Source organism: Genypterus blacodes, unplaced genomic scaffold (assembly GCF_046128005.1).
Source record: "Genypterus blacodes isolate CSIRO-AG114 ecotype Tasmania unplaced genomic scaffold, CSIRO-AGI_Gbla_v1 ptg000147l_1, whole genome shotgun sequence".
Classification (NCBI taxonomy): domain Eukaryota; kingdom Metazoa; phylum Chordata; class Actinopteri; order Ophidiiformes; family Ophidiidae; genus Genypterus; species Genypterus blacodes.
Window position 1 is genome coordinate 1,865,001 of NW_027466949.1, and position 18,178 is coordinate 1,883,178.

The 18,178-nt window shown below is 47.3% G+C and overlaps 1 long non-coding RNA gene across 1 annotated transcript in view; it reads right to left on the bottom strand.

Annotated features, from left to right (window-relative positions):
• Window positions 1–18,178, bottom strand: part of LOC143012411 (uncharacterized) — a 115,067-nt gene extending 96,889 nt beyond the window's left edge. The window contains exons 1-3 of the long non-coding RNA XR_012965051.1: window positions 17,060–18,178; window positions 14,050–15,224; window positions 13,376–13,507 (exon numbers count right to left, since the gene is read on the bottom strand). This is a non-coding gene — a long non-coding RNA (uncharacterized LOC143012411). The remainder of the gene's footprint in view (window positions 1–13,375; window positions 13,508–14,049; window positions 15,225–17,059) is intronic.

Genomic DNA, 18,178 nt, shown 5'->3' on the forward strand with positions numbered 1-18,178 from the left:
GTATTTCTGCAGTGTATGAGTTTTCTGTCGCCACACTGCAGCCATCAGTCCTAATTGGTTGGTTTTAATCGTCCGTGGAGGAAGCACGTTTGATGGTTCCATAACTACCGTGTTCGTAATGCTCCCGGTGAGGAAGGGAAAAAATCTCTACTTATCCTCGTCTTGAAGTCTAGCTTTGAGCATCTGCTGTCGGAGTGTCATGTCTGAATATAGCAAATGCCCAGGCACGAGGTGGCTGCGTTCTAAACGCCCAATGCTCAAAGGAGTGTCTGTCGTGCCGCGGCTCGGCGTGCCAAATCAGAGCTGGCTAGAAGCTCCCTATAGGCGAACAGATGGCCATTACTATCATTTATAACTTATTAGGGCCTATAATCCTACCTGCGTCAAACACGCCCCAACGCTCAGGGCTGGCTCTCCTCTTTTATTTTTTTAACTTCATTTAAAACACTCCTATCTGCCAGAAAAGTCTTCATCGCAATTTCTCTCTCGGTCTGTCTGTATTTTTAATCTGAAATCAGAGCGGTTGACACATATGGGCAGGGATAATATGATATAGGGTTATCTTTCCTTTAAATCAACAGTCAACAGATTGCCCCTCGATGGTGCAGAGCTGCAAGCTGATATTTCTGGATGGAAACGCGGGCGCAACATGCGGCGTACGGTAATTTTCACCAACTGTAAAGGAGAGTCATACAGAATAATATTTATTTTCATAACATTTCACTGGATGGTCCATATAAGCACAGCAACAATAAACAACTCTCTGTTTGAGACGTATGCATCATATGCTGTGAGCTCCTGTTCTCCGCTGAATGAATGAATGCAGCCACACGGAGGATTTCACAATGCATTAGATTGATCATAACAGCATATTTGTCCTTAATAAAGAGCAGATTCTTTGCCAGAGTGATAATTCATATACTAACAGACATCTGTGCTATAACAAAGTCCTTCTTCCTACTTTGTCAGTCTCTCAGTCTGGCTCCACAGAGGCAATCGTCAGTGATGCCTCACATTCACCACCCAAGCAGGTGTGGGCATTGACGTTTCTGCTGTGAACAGGCTGCATCTGTCATGTGGCAAAGCAGAAATAGCTCCAATCAATGTCCCCCTCGGACAAACACACACACACACACACACACACACACACACACACACACACACACACACACACACACGTACACCCCAGGCATCGCTGTTCCCAGCAAACAAGGATCTGTGGAACAATCATTGTGAAGCACCCTGGCCAGCAGTGGGGGCGATCGATCAGACCGAGCAGAGAGCCAAACGCCGTCGTCTCATCCTACCTGAACTTCTCTGGACGCCGGCGCTTCAAAGCGAGCGCAATCTACAGAGGCCAAAGACTCGGAAACCTTTGACTCCGTGTCACAACTCCCATCTGTCGCCATTTTGCAACAGCTACTTTGTTGCAGCCATTTTGTGTCCCTGCCATTTAGCACTCCATTGAGCTTCAGCTGGGGATGCCAAATGGCGCGTGTGAAAGCCCCCCATCATTTGTGACCGATTGGATGATAGACAAATAGATGGGCAGACACGCGGGCAGACAGAGAGACAGAAGGAAGGCAGATGACTGGCTTTGATGAGCTTTATTGGGATGTGTGCAGAAAGACAGACAGACAACTGCATGTAGGCAAACAGATAGGCAGATAGACAGACAGAAGGCATATATATACGTGTGTGTGCGTGTGTGTGTGTGTGTGTGTGAGTGTGTGTGTGTGTGAGAGAGAGAGACAGAGAGCGGATGTCAGACCAGGTTGTGTGTTCCTGCAGTGGCAGAGATGAGAGAGAGGGAGAACAGGAAGCTGCTCTCCTGGAGACAGATGGACTGCCATGCTGTGGACACACACACACACACACACACACACACACACACACACACAAAGTGACACACAACAGTACAGCCAGCAAGAGAACATATCAGAGCACGACGGCTGAAAACAGAAAAACACACCAACATGCGAGCCTAAACACGCAAAACACATTTGAATACGAATTCTCTCATGAAAGCAACGCAGAAGACGACGCAGAGCGACACAACGCAGAGCGACACAACGCAGAGCGACACAACGCAGAGCGACACAACGCAGAGCGACACAACGCAGCACACAAGATGAAATAAAAGTATAAAATGTGAAATCCTAAATGAATTTGCTGAGATGCTCATTGACAAACGAACACGACGTGCTGACGTTTGTGCCAAGTGTTAATCCTACCAGCCTCAGGTATGTGGTGACAACCTTCTCACACCCAACTCGAGAGCTCTGGCAGATCTAGGCTACACCAGGTTGTCACACAGGATGTGTTGTGTGTGTACACCTACACACACACACACACACACACACACACTCAGTCACTGCCTTTTCACTTTTCTCCCTCTCCCTTTTAAACACAGATACACAGGAAAAAAGGAAGGAACAAGGGAGCGAGGGAGCGAAGACGAGAGAGAGAGAGAGTCTTCACAGACAACGACTCCAGCAGCGACAACAGCAGTATCACACCGTGTGTTTGGGTGTTTCGTGAATGTGTGTGCATGTGTGAGTATCTGTGAGTGTGTGTGTGCGTGTGTGTGTGTTTTAGGTGTGTTTCACAGGATTGCCAACACGTCTCCTCACAGCGAGAGCCCTATAGGAACAGAGACATCTGTGGAGTGAAAGGACGCCAGCTTGCACGGCCGTCCCTGGAGAAAGGAGAGGATGGGAGGAGGCGAGGAGAGGAGAGAGGGGAGGAGGGGAGAGGGGAGGAGAGGAGGCACAGGTAGGAGGAAAGAGAGGAGTCAGCAGGAGTTCCAAACCTTGTCTGCCAGCTGATAATTAGAGAAGTCCTGTTTAGTTTAGACAGAGATGAAAATATTTAATGCGAGCGAGTCCTGGAGTAAACCAAGAGAACAGCAAGGCGACTTCTTTTCCAATGTTTGTTTCCAGGGTTTTCAGAAAGTAAGCAGAGAGGGAAACTGTGTGGAAGCAACATTTGTTACCTTGTTGTTTGAACAGAACAAAATCACATAGGGAGGCTCAAAGGGCTTTACAGTCTGGGTTTCTGACCCGGACCAAAGCTCTCTGAGTAGACGAACCAGACAATCCCTGAAAAAAAAAAAAAAAGCATGAACATGTACGGAACAAAGGAGTTTCCTTTTCCTCCAACAGGGAATAACGGACAGAAGAGACGTAACAATGCAGGAAAATAAGACAAATACAACACTTGAGTCCAGATTCAGTCGTAGAATCTGAAGTGCACAGAGATGTTTGACAGATTCGATCACTTATCTGAGACTGAAAACCTACACATTCCTCCTTAATCTCCATTTTTCTCCTTTCCTGCTGCACACCTGGCCTCTCTACCATCACCTGACAACCTGGCGAGCTACGCAGCAGCGTCTCTGGTCCAGTCTGTGTTATTTCTTCGTGGCTTCTACGCTTCTACGACCCTGAAACATCTTAAAAGCAGAAGCCGTGTTTGCTCAGCTGAGGATCCGATTGAATGGAAGTTGCCACATGAAGTAAACGGCACATTAAAGGGGCCTTGGCAGGGAAAGCACTTTCCCCGAGTGCTCCTGCTGAGCATCGGTGGCGGCGGCGGCGAATCGGCGGATGGATATGGGAGCCGCTGGCCCTCTTCACCAATCCATCCATAACCTTGCAGCCAGGGATTTCCACCGCAAATGGAGTTGATGACAATACAAGCAAATGTCCTCCTTGTGTGTACAAGCGGGCGCACTCGAGCAGATGTGCGCCGCAGACCTTGGGACGGTGAGCCAGGCAACAGGACACAGGTGCACCTGCTCTATGCTCTCCATGAAAGGTCAGCCAAATTCAGAGAGGGATGCAACCCTGCAGCACGCACATGTGTGTGTGTGTGTGTGACAGAGAGAGAGAGAGAGAGAGAGAGAGAAAGAGAGTGTAAACATCTCTTAAGTGCTCTGTCTATTATTCGTACAATTATCACTGCTTCTGTTCTTTTGCTCAAGCTCGTGTTTTTTTTGTTTTTTTCTACAACAATCTTCGCCGCAATCGTTTTTTCTTTTTTCTAAATAGCCATCATCGCCACACGCGGCTCCCCGCTCGCTGCCAAAGTGCATTTCCAGCAATCTGAGCAGGTATACAGGAGAAAACATGTGCAGCCGGACGGATGCCAGAAGAGACAGAAGGTCTGCAATGATGTTTCACTACATAGATTATGCAGATACCACGGTCAGAACTAGGAACAGAGAGAGAGAGAGAGAGAGAGAGAGAGAGTGAGAGAGAGGAACACACACACACACACACACACACAGAAAGAGAGAGAGACGTACAAACAGGAAGAGGACAGACATGGGAGCAAACACAGAGAAATTAAGCAACTGTAACCATGAGAGAGAGAACATGAGAGAGGGGAAAGGATTGGGGGGAGGGTGTGTGTGTGTGTGTGTGTGTGTTTGTGTGTGTGTGCGTGTGTGTGTGTGCAGGCTACAGCTGGCAGAGGGATTCCCAGAGCCAACTGCCAGTGTAGTGGAGCTCCTTAACAACTTCACAGGCCTCTCAGAAAGGAGCTTTAAAGTGGCCACATGGCCTGGCCAGCACAGCAGAGCAGAGCAGCAGGCTTTACTGGGGCTCTGCATACACACACACACACACACACACACACACACATAAACACACACACACATGCACATACGCATACACACGCTCAAACAGGACTCAGCCCACCAGCTGCTGACAGGGACAAGAGTGTCCAGAGAGATAAATCTGTGTGTGCCTGTGTGCATGTGTGTGTGCGTGTGTGTACATACGTTAAGGTACAGTTGCATCAAACATACTAAACTCTGTCCTCTGCAGGTGTGTCAAACTATAATCTGGCTCTTTAAAACCTCAAATCGACAAAATAAATAAAGGTTCAAAACAACAATCGTGTCCGCCTGCAGAGCTGAAACACGTGCAGCTCAGCGCGCGGCTTTGTTTCTCGCCGTTTCATTCCCGCGATAACGCCCAACAAAGCGAAGCCTGATAATCAAATGTTTTCAACGAGTGAAACCTCTTCAGTTTCAAATGACCACCTGATCCTTTAAGTGTCGACGCTTTGGTGTGAAGCAGAAAGTGGCTCGATTATCCTTCGTATCCTTTTTGTGTTTCTAGCTCAACTTTGAGGAGGAAAATGGAGGCAGGGGAGAGGGAGTGGGGGAGTCAGTGGACAAGATGCCATCACACGTCTCTGTGTGTGGCAGGACTACGTCTCTTCTCTTTAATCCCCCCTCTGCCCACCCTCGTCCCCCTGCTAGACGCTCGTCTGTCTCCATCAGCACAGTGTATTTTCCGGGGGTGAGTTCAGCCACAATGGTTCCGCGCTCGGGATCGCGGTCTCTTCTTCTCCCCTGTTTTTTTCCCACCATCACTATGCGAGACCACCTCTATACTAATGGCGGGGCATTAGCATTTCAAGGAGCCTCCATTAAGGAGGGCAAGAAAAGCTGCTCTCGGCGGGGGGAAATCCATTTTGTCCCCGGCTCCAACATCTGCTGCAGCCGTCCCAGCCAGAAGGACGCTCAGATAAAGCCGGAGAGCCCTCTGATTTACTGTAATGACAGACAGGCAGACAGGCAGACAGACAGACGGATAGACAGGCAGAACGGATGACCATATGTGGAAGCGAGGGAGAAAAGGAGAAGACAAAAACAACTTCTGTCTCTCTGTCTGTCTTCTTTTTTTTGTGGTGCTTTCTGTGTGCATGTGTTGGTGGTGGTTGGGGGGGGGGGGGTCATGGGAAAGCAAGGTTGCCAGATAAAAAGGTTGTCGGTCCAAATCCTTTAGACCAAAAGAAGTGCACGGAATAAAGACATTGCAGCGGTACAATGATACAGTGTGATGCCGCAAACCGCACAAGACGCGAACCCTGTCTCTAAAAAGGGGACGTCTGGTCACCTCAGTGTCTGTCTCTAGACTAGTTAGCACTAGCTGGTTAGCACAAGCTACCCAGGTAACCTAAGCTACATCCCATGTCCTTCCCAATGCACATTCTACATATCGCATAATCTTCATCATTTCTCAACTTTCCAGATTCGTCCTCCGTTCTGTTGTCCTCGCGCAGGGACGTCAGGTGTTGGTGATGACAGAGACTCACAGGCTTTAGTCGTCATCTGGTGCCACATAACGGCCAGCACCAAAAAGAGAAGCCGAGTCAAAGAGATAGAGAGACGGAATGAAAGGAGAGAGGCAGACGGACAGAGGGACGCGGGGCCTTGATCCCTGTCCCATCTGTCCTGCTCCTCACAGCTCCCTCTATCTCCTTCATCCCTCCCTCCCCCCCCCACCCCTCCCTCCCTCTATGGTGGTCTGCTGTTTGCTTTGGTCTAAACCTGCTAAGTCCGAACAGCACGGAGGTGAGCTGAAACACATTCTGGCCAGCTGGGGCACCGAGGCTCAGAGCAGACAGACGGACTGACAAACACGTGCAGACTTTTCCAACTGGAAATCAAACTTTAGGTCACAGATTAGGAGAAGGTTTTCGTCACCTTCCCGCCAAGGAGGTTAAGTTTGTTGGTCTTATTCGTCCATCTACCTGAGTTATTGCAGGATATGTTAAGAGGCTATTGATGTTGTTGATTGATGTAGAATTGGCGGAATGTAGAGTGGGCGTGGCTCTTTCATCGAAAAAATGCTGGAACCATAAAATTCTTTGGACCCTTGCTAATCCATCAGGCCCAATGGTATCTAAGTACATTTTCTGCCACCAGAACTGTTTTTTGGGGATAATAGTTGAATCCATAACCGGATAATTGCATCATTGAGAGTCATAATTAGACGACTACTAGCAAAAATATAGTGACAATGTGTGAGTTTGACCTTTTCTCACACCAACAGATAATCACAGCGCAGATATTTGGCGTCCATCTGCGTAATGTGTGCTTGATAACAGCTCTGTCTCAAATTTGGACAGCGCCACAGTAGTTGAAAACATTTCATGACCTCTGGGTTGCCGTGACACAAACGCGGCGCTGCAATGATGGATGCCGAACTCTTGCCACGCACCATAACAACAACAAAAAAAAAAAGCCTCCAGTCCAGCTGATAAACGCTGTATGTTTTATCGTGAATAGTTTGGCCGTCCCTGCGAAAATCCATCTCTGCTCTGCGGCGTCCTCGAGGAGTAAAGATACAGATACAAGGTGTCTGGCGGAGCTTAAGCAGATGGAGGGTATCTGCTGGGGAGAGCTTTTAAAGACAGTTTTCCCACACAAACGCCAAAACATGTCCATCTCCACTCGCCTCTCATTCTCACACTGGCTCCATAATCTTTGTTTCATTTTAATACATAACATTATCTGCTGTTAGGGAGTCGTAATCGCTTCCAAAGAGGCTTTTTCTTTTTTGCTTCAGACGTGTTGGACAACGGTGCAAAGATTTGATATCCGAGAAATATTTAGATGTAAGCGGACATATTTTGAAATTAGTTTGAAATTAGTTTTGCTGCTGGAGGATGTTTGTTGTTTGTTTAAGTTTGAGCTTGGGCCCAAACCACAGGGGGATAAAGCAGTGATGTCATGCGTTGTGTGTCATGTGTCATGTGCTGGTGCGTCAGCAGGTGAGCGAGTGATGTCGCCTGTGTGGGGCGCACCTGGGTGTTTTCACCACAAGAGAGCCGTTACACTTACACAGTCTGTGCGTACGCAAACACAAATCGGTATCCGAATTTTTCAACCAAGTATGTGGATACAAGGAACCACACACACACACACACACACACACACACACACACACACACACCCCTTTGCTGCCACCCTCCTTTAGTGTGACACCTCAGGTCCAGGCTGACTGATGCTTCTACACTGTGTGGTCCAGACGTAAGTCATCTAGCTCTCTGTTTACCAATGGTCTCTCTCTCTCTCTCTCTCTCTCTCTCTCTCTCTCTCTCTCTCTCTCTCTCTCTCTCTCTCTCTGACCGTCACTCCCAACAATTATCTTTGGTGTTACCTCACAGATTGGGCACCTCAGAGTCTGGGGCTCTTGCAGATGAAGCTCGTGTGTTTACAAGAGCTGGACTGGCCGCGCTTGTGTGTGTGTCAGACAGAGAGCGAGAGAGAGAGAGAGAGAGAGAGAGAGAGAGAGAGCGAGAGAGAGAGATGTTTGAGCAGAAGGCTAGCTTTTTCTTCTTCAACACTTTAAAAGGAAGGCTCACAGTGCTCTCTGCGCTCCCGTATCGCGGCGCGCACAAACACTTACTGTATGTACACACACACGCACACACACAGAGCCAGATGGACAGCAGTACTAAGGCTTAGTTTAATGACAAAAGGACCCTCAATCTGGACACGGATTTATCACTCACTTTAAAGTCCATCTGCGAGAAGTTTGGAAGGAAAACACAACTGCTCAATCTCTCTGCCTTCCCAAGCCTTGCATCTCTCTCTCTTTCTCTCTCTCTCCCTCTCTCTCCCTCTTTCTGCAGATGCACGCACACACTCTCTCACACACTGCCTCTCCTGATGGATGGTCCCATACTTTCCCGCATCTGCAACACACACCGCAGCGATAACTGCGGACGCCTCAGACTCTGGGCCCAGCGGTGATATCATAGAGGCCTTGTAACCATGGGGCTTTTATTTCCTGGGTCTGGTGGTGTCAGGGGGCCTGGCAGCATGTGTGTGTGTGTTGGGGGGGGTGGGGGGGTAGCTGGGAGGCAGATAGACAAGAAGAGTGACAGCACGGAGATAGACTAGCTACCTATTTATAGCCCGGGCCATCTGCAGAGCTCCCTCTTGTCTTTGGTCATCCTGTTCACAAAGGCTTGGAGGCAGATTCCAGCAGCCCAGCGCCCAGCCGCTCCATTCACTATTCATTCCAGAGCCGGCAGCACCATATGGATCCGGCCCCACTGCTGGGCCCTGGCCGGCCTGTTTCTCCCCCTCTCTCTCTCTCTCCCTCTCTCTCTCTCTCCCTCTCTCTCTCTCCTCAGATTGACATGGTAATGAAGCCTGGGTGAGTTGCAAAGCGCTCTCCCCTCTTTTTTCTCCTTCTCCCTCTGTCTTTCCCGCTTCTCTCTGAAAGACACTGGGCTTGAGCATGACCGGACACCCCCTCCCTCCCTCCGCCCCTCTCCCTCCCTCCCCTCTCTCTCTTTCCCTCCTGATCTCTTCCTATTGCTCTCCCTCCTCCTCCTCTCTCACTTCTCTCCTTCTGTCCTTCTTTATAGGCAGCCCAGACACTCTCCTCCCTTCCACCACTCTTAGACATTCAAATAGTCTCGTTTCATTCTTTGACACCTGTGAAGGCCGAGGAGTTCTCTAACAACTCCATCTCTGCGTGACCGGCAGCATTCACCGACATTAATCCTGACTCACACAATCAGCAGCTTGGATTATATTAAACTTCTTGATGGTCAGTGTCACATCTCACCAGATCACATCCTCTTTTTGCGCTTACATCCCCTTTCCAGCCCGACTGACTCACACAAAAAACTGCATGAGAAAACAGGGGATTCCACAGCGAGAAACGCTTCCTGACGCTACAAGACGCGGCTCCTTACAGGAAGTGAGACGTGTGGGAAGGACTGAGAAACAGAGAACCAAGTCTGTCCCATTTGTTTCAAGTAATGTTTCAAGTAATGACCCGTCTCAACCTTTTATTCATACTGTATACGTTTCACATGCACTTTAAAACTTATAACAAATATCATGTTTACTCCTAAATGTGCTTGAATCTGGCAATACTCAGAGAATGGTGGAATCCTACAGATTGACTTACTGCCCATTGACCTTCTGCCCCTGCAACAGGAAGCAAACCTGAGCTGCTTTGAGAGTTTCCCTTTAACATATATAGATTGTTTACGAAGAATCACAACAATTGTAATTTTCGAGCGACAGAGAAAACTTGGCTTTCATTTATGTCCCACCGCCCCGACCAGACTGACGCCTCCATACTTACCGAGCTCTGCCAACACACACACACACACACATACATTTATTTATTTATTTTTATTACCTGCTAATTGCAGACGGAGAAGAGAAATAACTGTAGCTGCGCGTGTGGATTTGTTGCAGTCATATTTTTAGAAGATAGATAATTTTTAAAGTAAATTAGCGTCCTGAGGTATCATTCCTCAGCTGTGGTGTGTGTGGCAGGCAGTCACCTTGGGATCTGTGCAGCCCCAGGCCTAGGCCAGCCTAGTTAACCATGCATGCTGTGCCGGGCCTAACCTAATTAGGTGCCATCCCAATGTCAACACTGCTGCGTTCAGCGCCTGATAAAAGACGAGCCTTTTCTTCCTCTGCTCACGCTGGGAAAGGGCCACAAAGAGCCGGGTTACAGAGACCCTACCATCTGCAAACTCCCTGTGAGAGTGCATGTGTGTGTGTGTATGAGGGAAAACCATGCATGTTGTCATTCTATCCTCAACATAAAAAGTAAAGCTTCTTCCATAAATCTGATCAGAAGGATAAATCACCACAGCGGCTCATATTTCACTTAGGTAAGGCTCCTGATCTTCAGCCTACGTGCAGCCATTAGTTTCTGATGCGTCTCTTTCTGATTTGATTTCCTGCCATGTGGATTTTTTGCGAATCCACTCCCACTTCAAGTCTGTCTGTCTCATTTCATACGATACATTTGGTTTACTTTTCACATTCGCCGCATCATTATTAAAGCACAGAAACATTTTGTGCAGAAACCCTAATTAAGGTCGATCCAAATACGGATGCTCCGGCACACAGTCTTGCATTTTAATACGTCGTCAAAACCGTCCCCTAATTCTATTTATACGGATAAAACACTCACAAATAGATTACCTGCTACATACGATTCCCTCTTTCACTGTGAAATCGTGGCACAGAGCCACATCCTCCCACTGCTTCTTAGTCCATTAAAATACAGATGAGAGCGTTTTACAGCCTGGGCCAACAGCAACGCCTCCCAGCTAATCCACCAACAAACACAAACATCAGATGAATTATCTGTAATAGAGACGACTCTGTTCTGGCAGCGGTGACGGAGAAATGAAACAAAACACCAGTTTATTTTGGTAAATATTTGGATTTCATTTTGATTCGGCTTTTCATGTACGTAATTAGCTGGCAAATATAGATCGGCGCAGCAATCCCTGCTTTTTTCTTCAAGGGGGCTGCCGGTGTCTTAGGTGTGTTTCCAGCATTCCTGAGGGGGGGAAAACAACAGCCTCTTACATTTATGTTCCCAAACTCGTTAGATGAGATGAGCTGCAGTCCTTAAAGTTTCTTGAAGAGTTTCCGCGTCTCAAACTCTCACACCTAAAGAAGAGGCGTCACGTAAGCGGATCCTCCATACATCTACCTGTCCGTGGTCAGCGGCACACTCGACAGTTTCACTGACTTGGGAAGCAAGCAGGCAACGCTGCTCTGACAAGCGAATCTCTCCTGCGTTGGAATCTCATCTGCTTAAAGCACTATTTATTCAGCACACATCCTTTTAATGCCGAATCTTGGCAACGGCGCATGAAATCCGGCACCTTAATTCCATTAGCTTGTTACTCCAATAAGTCCCAATAATCTAAAGCTAACTGCGACGCATACACCGAGCCTGCAAACGCACAAGCCGTAGCTGTTCCCTCTGGGGCATTTTTAATAACACTAATAGCCTTTAAGGGTTGATTCATTCTGCTTATATCAAAGTAAATGGCCACATTAACCTGTGCTGGCTGAGGCCAACGGTGGTGGAGCTTGTCAAAGTGAGGAAGTATAAGTGAAGTACAAATGAAACACCACAGGCTTTAAGGATGTAATACAATTACATCACCCAGATTTGATTTAACAACGCCATTGCGGAGGAAAGGTTTTTGAAATAAGCTGATATTCACACACTCCTTCTCTCCCACATGCTGCTGAGTTCCCAGCACTCTGAATGCGCCGCCTTATGCTCGATTATGGTCCCCACACAGGGCCGGAGCTATTGTTGATAAGAGACTGAAGCTTCTCTTCAAATGGGGCTTAGCAGGCGTCGTTCAAAGACTCTGTTCTTCATTTCAAAAGTGACTCAGCTTTTGTTGCTCAAAGGGTGAAGAGGGGGCCTTTAAGACCCAGATGCCCTTGGTGGGAAAAAGGACAGATAAAGTGATAAAATAAAGTGAGCGGGGGTGAAAAGAGACGGAACACAGAGGAGGAGTGCAGAAAGGAGAGAGGGATGACACTGGAAGGGAAAGCAGAGGGAAGCGAAGGGGGGAAAGTAATATGGATATTAAGGGCAGAGGAGAAAGGCATGAGAAAGTCTGCGCTGGTGGGTCTGATCCCGCCGTGAGCCGATGAGATGGCTGACGGGTGAGGAGGGGCGAGAGATAAGAGCCAAAGAGGATTAAGGCCGTGAGAACCTTTGTTGTTGTGATCAGTTAAAAGCAGCGGCACTCAATGGTCCACCTGACCACTTCAGCGTGCTTACACCAGCAAACATGCATGTGGGCCGCCAGACTCCTTCACGCAACGCGACCCACCCAGCACTGATTTAAGGCCAAATAAGAAGATAATCGTCTCTCTCTCTTTTGAACTTCCGTCCACCCTGAACCCGGTTGATCTGATCCCGCGTGATCAGCACACAGCTCCTGGATGGTTTGTCAAGTGATGCAGTGTTTTTTTTAGACTGTGGCTCTGAGTTCACAAACTTCAGGCTTGTGCTGCAAATTGCCAGGAGATTTTTCAGATTGTGAATTTGTAAACATCATTGTTACATTTTCTAAGTGTGGCACTATATTTTAATTGTAAATCCCTTTGTTTTTCTCCTTCAATTTCCTCTTTATTTACTCATTTAGTAACAAACTTAATAGCTTGTGACACCAAATGATGATTTATAAAAGCAGATGATAACCATTTAATAAAATTATTCTGGCTCATACACATCAAACTGTATCTGACTTGTGATTTCTTTAGTTTATTTAGATTTGTATCATTTATTAGCATTAGCATTATTGTAATCCAACATCACTTTGAGGATTTAGTTGATGTGAGGCTGCGACTGGCTGTAATGTTCAAAAACAGAACCAGGATTTTAAAGCTGCACAAGGAAGTGGAAATATTCTCCAGTGTCTGCGTTTGAAGCCTCTGGGCTCTGCATTAAGATTTAATCTCTGGATTGAGCAAAGCTTGGAGGATCCAGTGGAATCTGAGTTAAAGGCTCAAAAGGCAGACGGTGTATAGCTGATCGATAAATGGACGAATACAAACTGGCTGATGTTGGCAAACAAATCTGGCTTAAAGAGTTGCAGATCTGGACGGAACTTTTCCAACTGCTCATCAACGGAAAATGGGGGTTTGGCAGATGCAGCACCCAGATGAATGTCGGGGATATACTGTATGTGCCATGACAACACCTAGCAGCGCATCAACCCGCCGGCCCTCAGGCTTTCTACAAACACAAGACACATCATTTACCTTCTGGGGAATAACAGGAGCATGGGTGGTCAGGGGTGGCGCAGGCAGGACGGAGCGATGAATCAGCCCGGGCCTGCTCTGTTTCCACTGAGAGCCCCGCGCTTCCTACATTAACTCTCTCTTCCCTCTGCGCTGTATAAATAGATAAAGATTGAGTAAGAGCGACGTGACTGTGGTCAGAGGCTTTTGGGGTTATAAGGAAGTGGGCTCTGCTGCAGAAAAGCGATATGGCTGAAGGAAACAGACACTTCAAGAGCTGCTGAGGGGGAAGAGCTCAATCAGGACTGGAGTCCCCTTGTGTCCCTGCTCAAATGTCTGCACAGGACGGGAGGGGGACCTGTGGACACACTCATGGTGCCTTTTACCTGGTTGTACGTGTACAATGACAATAAAGGCTTTCTGTTCTATTCCATGGTGCGTTTGTCCCCTTTGCATCAAGATACAGTTTTGAGTTGTGTTACACAATACTGGAAGTTTGGGGGTTGAGTCACATTTAGTGAATAACAAAGTAGAAATATCTTTAGTGTCAGACGATGTCACATTTAGGATGATTCTAATAAAACATAACCGGCAAAATTACAAAAACAAAAACCTGAAGAAGTCTTGACAGAACTTATTCAAGACACATATGTACACACACACACACACACACACACACACACATATACACTCACCACAGAATCCAAGAAGTCTCAGGCCGCGGTGGTATCAGGCGTTAGTTTCAGGTCTCGTACAGATTCTCAATTCCCCCAGAGGAATAGAGGAAGCTGATGGACTGCAAATCAGGATTGAAATGAAACTTCATTTATTATTTACTTCTGTTTCAGCCAATGGGGAAATGTCCAGCAGAGCAGCTATTTCTGTGTAATACAGTTAAAAGTGCTGTTATGTGGACATTTAGCAGCACTTTCAGCTGAATTGAGTCACATTCAGTTACCACAATGTTGACAATCCATAGACGCAATCTGGGAATGGGAATGCTTTTTTACCAACAAAATGAAACCAAAACAACTGACTGCCTGCTTGAAGATCAGTCGAACCTGTGATTCAACCACAGAGGCATTTATGTGGATCTTAACTGAAATATAAATCCTTATTAATTTACACACACACAAACACACACACTCACACATGGATACCACCTCCTCTCCTCTCACAAAATTCTAACTGTACCTTCAGCTTGTATCCACACTGTCATACTCTCTTGTCTGAAAGTCAAGATATGGAGATATCTGATTACTGAGGTACAGACTGCTCGCCGCAGTGACAGCTGTGCTTCGGTGATAGGTGGGCGACACAGCAACGTTAACGTGTGATTGTCTGCCAACGGGCAATATTGCCCAAAAGTTAAACTGCAGCCAAATTTTCCGCGCTGCCAACTGGTTGGTAGTTATCGTACCAGCCAAAGAAGCTCAGAGGTTCAGCTCACACAGAAAATAAGTGGATTTTTAACAACTTCTTGTGGCGACTAGTTGAGTTGCTTACACTGTAGAATGAGGTTAGATTATTAGAGCATACTGTCCCCTTGGCCTCAGCTGTCCACCTCCATCCTTCTATGCTCCTGCTGTCTCAGAGTTTCCAGCCAGCTGTGTGTTATGGAGGAGCAGTGTGTGCGGGGCAGAGGAGGGCCGGCCTTCAGGGAGGCTTGGAGTGGCCACTCCACGACCAGCCTGGAAGCCACTCGGACAGCCGGGGCGCCTTTGTCTCCCAGTCCAATCTGGCCGCCTCATCTGTCCCATCCATCCATCTCTCCCAGTGCTTCCTGTCTGCCCGCGTGCCTTCTGCAGCTTCTCAATAGAGCCAGGCCTCCATGGCTGGTGCTCAGAGTGCACAGAGAGTCCCATCTGGACTGCAGGACAGATTGAGGGAGAGACAGGGACGTGGACAGAGACACAGAGACAGATGTGTTTGGTCAAAGCCAAGGACTGGTTTAGTTAGAGCAACTTTCTACATTGATGGACTGAAGTTTTCTTCAGATGAACAACAAAACATGGAATTATGTCACATTTGCGACGTTCTAAAGCAGTTCTGTGTTGTGTTATTGTCCTTTGTTGTCTCCGCCAAGGGGTCTGTAGTAAGAAGGAAGCAAAGAATAACATTATACGGGTATGAAGAATATAAAGCTATGATGACAGCAAAGAGCCACTGCTGCAAACGATGCCAGAGAGGAACGCTGGCAGAGAAGAAGCTTGAACGCAACCTGCTCTGTGTGCAATCACAACTAAGGCAGGTCGGACATGATCAAGGTAAGAAGCTTTTTCACTTTGCCACCCATCAGCCTGATGGTGGCGCTGTAAGAACTACTTTCATGTTCTCAACATTGAGTGGACGAGGCTCACTACTCAAAAAGTACCATACTAATCGACCTGATGGTTGCGCTATAACAAAAACAGCTCAATTTTGTCAATAACTTTGGAACTTCTCATGGTAGAAGAGGACTCCTCTGCCTTGGTGTAGGTATGTGCCAGCTCAGTACCTTCTAGTTTACAATTAGGTTACAGCCGCAAAATTCAAAACTCCATCCCTGGAGAGGCTACTGCAGCCCAGCCTGCTGTCCAACAGAGGAGGGGTGTGTGTGTGTCTATGTGTGTGTCGTCACATTGCCTATTACTCTTCCTGTCCTCAGAAAAAAAGTTTGTTTTTCCATCCACAGTGCAGTTTGTTTACTTTCTAAAACAATCCAACCTGCAAATTTGACCATAATACAGAGAAAACAAACCACAGAGGAGCGTCAACGTGAACACACACCACACCAAGCTAACACACACACATTACTGTGATAGACATGTGTTCAAATAAAGACAATACTTCTAGTCTACTTCTACCAGTTACTCAGAGTGGTTCTAAGGTAAATAAATTGTAACTATAAAATGTAACTCAGCCCAGAATTATTCCTTGAGTCTGATTTGGATTTCAGTGGCTGCTTTTGTCTGTTGGTGGTGATGATGATGATGCAGAAGAAGAAGAAGAAGAAGAAGCAGTGCCCTCTTGTATTCACCCCGCTGACTCCACGTCCCCGGTGCTTCGGGGGGTGTATGGTAGCAAACCACGCCCCGCAGGGTCCACGCTGCTACAAGAGTTCCTGCGCCTCTGTTCAACGGGTACACTCCTCCACGCGACAGGCGCGTGGCAGCCCAAGGAGCGAGAAGCTCCAGCACGAGACTATTTATTCATCACGATCGGGACTCTAAAGTTACTCACGGTGCAAAGCGGGTCGCGGCTGCTGCCGACGAGGATACGGACTCTAAACGGGGATAAATCAGTGTGTTTGGCGTTAAAGTGCGCGGTTCGTGTAGGCTCCCGGAGCGGACGCGTAATTAATGTAATATATTGCTCTGTATGCAACTAATTAGTTCACACTGGGATTTATAATCGTCATATATTTGTTTACCTCGAGTTTATCGCACTTTTACGTCGTTTTGAATGCACTGTAGGGATTCGTTGCTCGTTTTTTAAACTAATATTTCTTCGGTGTCCTTCGAAAATCTCCAGTAAATCTTAGTCACTTTTCCAAGCAATGGAAACCAAAACATTTCAGGGACGTTCGCATCAGGATTACTCCTTCACTCACACGGTTATATAAACGATTGTATTCATACTATGACATTTGTGGGTTTTCACGCAATTTTACTCACGTAGGAAGTCGGAAAAAGCATTAAAACCACAGTGATATTTACTTATTACGTTGTGTGAGTGCAGCTGCAGGGAGGATCAACAGTTGACCGGAGCGCAGACAGACCGACGCCGAGGCTGCAGGGCTCACTTGCGGCTCCGCTTTGTTTCCAAAAAAGCTTATCTCCTCCGCCCAAACTAACAGGCCGCTGACCGGGAGGAAGGGAGGACAACCGAGGAAGCGACCATGAGGAATGTGTTTGAATCAGGAAGAGGCGAAAGTTTACAGAAGCTTCACAAATGACTTCTGCCTGCTTTGAACAAAAAAATAAAAGTTCTGTTTTATACGATTCCCATGACATAAATAAGACATAAATAAATGAATCAACAAACGATTTTGTAATAAAACAAGAGGGTTAAAGCCAGGAGAAAACATGTTTCTTGGCCGTGGGCAGTCGAGTCTCCTCTGTGTGACTTACTCTACTTAGAGCCCCGTCCAGGCTAAATCAACATACTGTCACATCTGGAAACAAGCATGCAACTTGCCAGAGAATTCTCTGAGCAAACGGGACAGAACGTGTGAATCCCCGTGGCTGAGACGTGAATTTCCATAGTTAAAGTGAAATGTTTAAAGTCTTAAAATGAGCCATTAACCTCTTAAAAGATGCCATATCCTGGATTATGTGTGTTAAATTAAGGGGGATCAAACGCAGATAATCTTCTTGTTTATGATGTTTTGTTTGTTTAAACCCAAACAGTTTGACAGAGCTTTAGAAAAGGGACTTTGAAACATTTGTTGCCATATTTTATCAACACGCAGAAGGGGGGGGGATGTCAACTTTTGGCCCACATAAATGAGTTCTGGCCCCCTGGACTCCACTGAGACAGACAAGCCGGAGTTCTGAACCTCTCTGCCCGGCACAGAGACCTGCAGCGCTCGGCCCCCGGTGGATCAGCTGAGAACCACGGTTCTGACTGACAACCCCCGAAACCCCGTCGCCATGGAAACCGCCTCAGCGGCGCCGCGAGGGCTGGCTCGAGGGCTGCTGTGAATGGGGTGACGTCACGGCGCCGGCGCCAGAGAGTCTGCCCCAGAGAGAGAGGGAGAGAGAGAGGAGAGAAGAGAGAGAGGGAGAGAGAGTGAGGGGCTAAGAGGTGTTGGTTCGTTCAGCTTTGCACCGACGTGCTCTT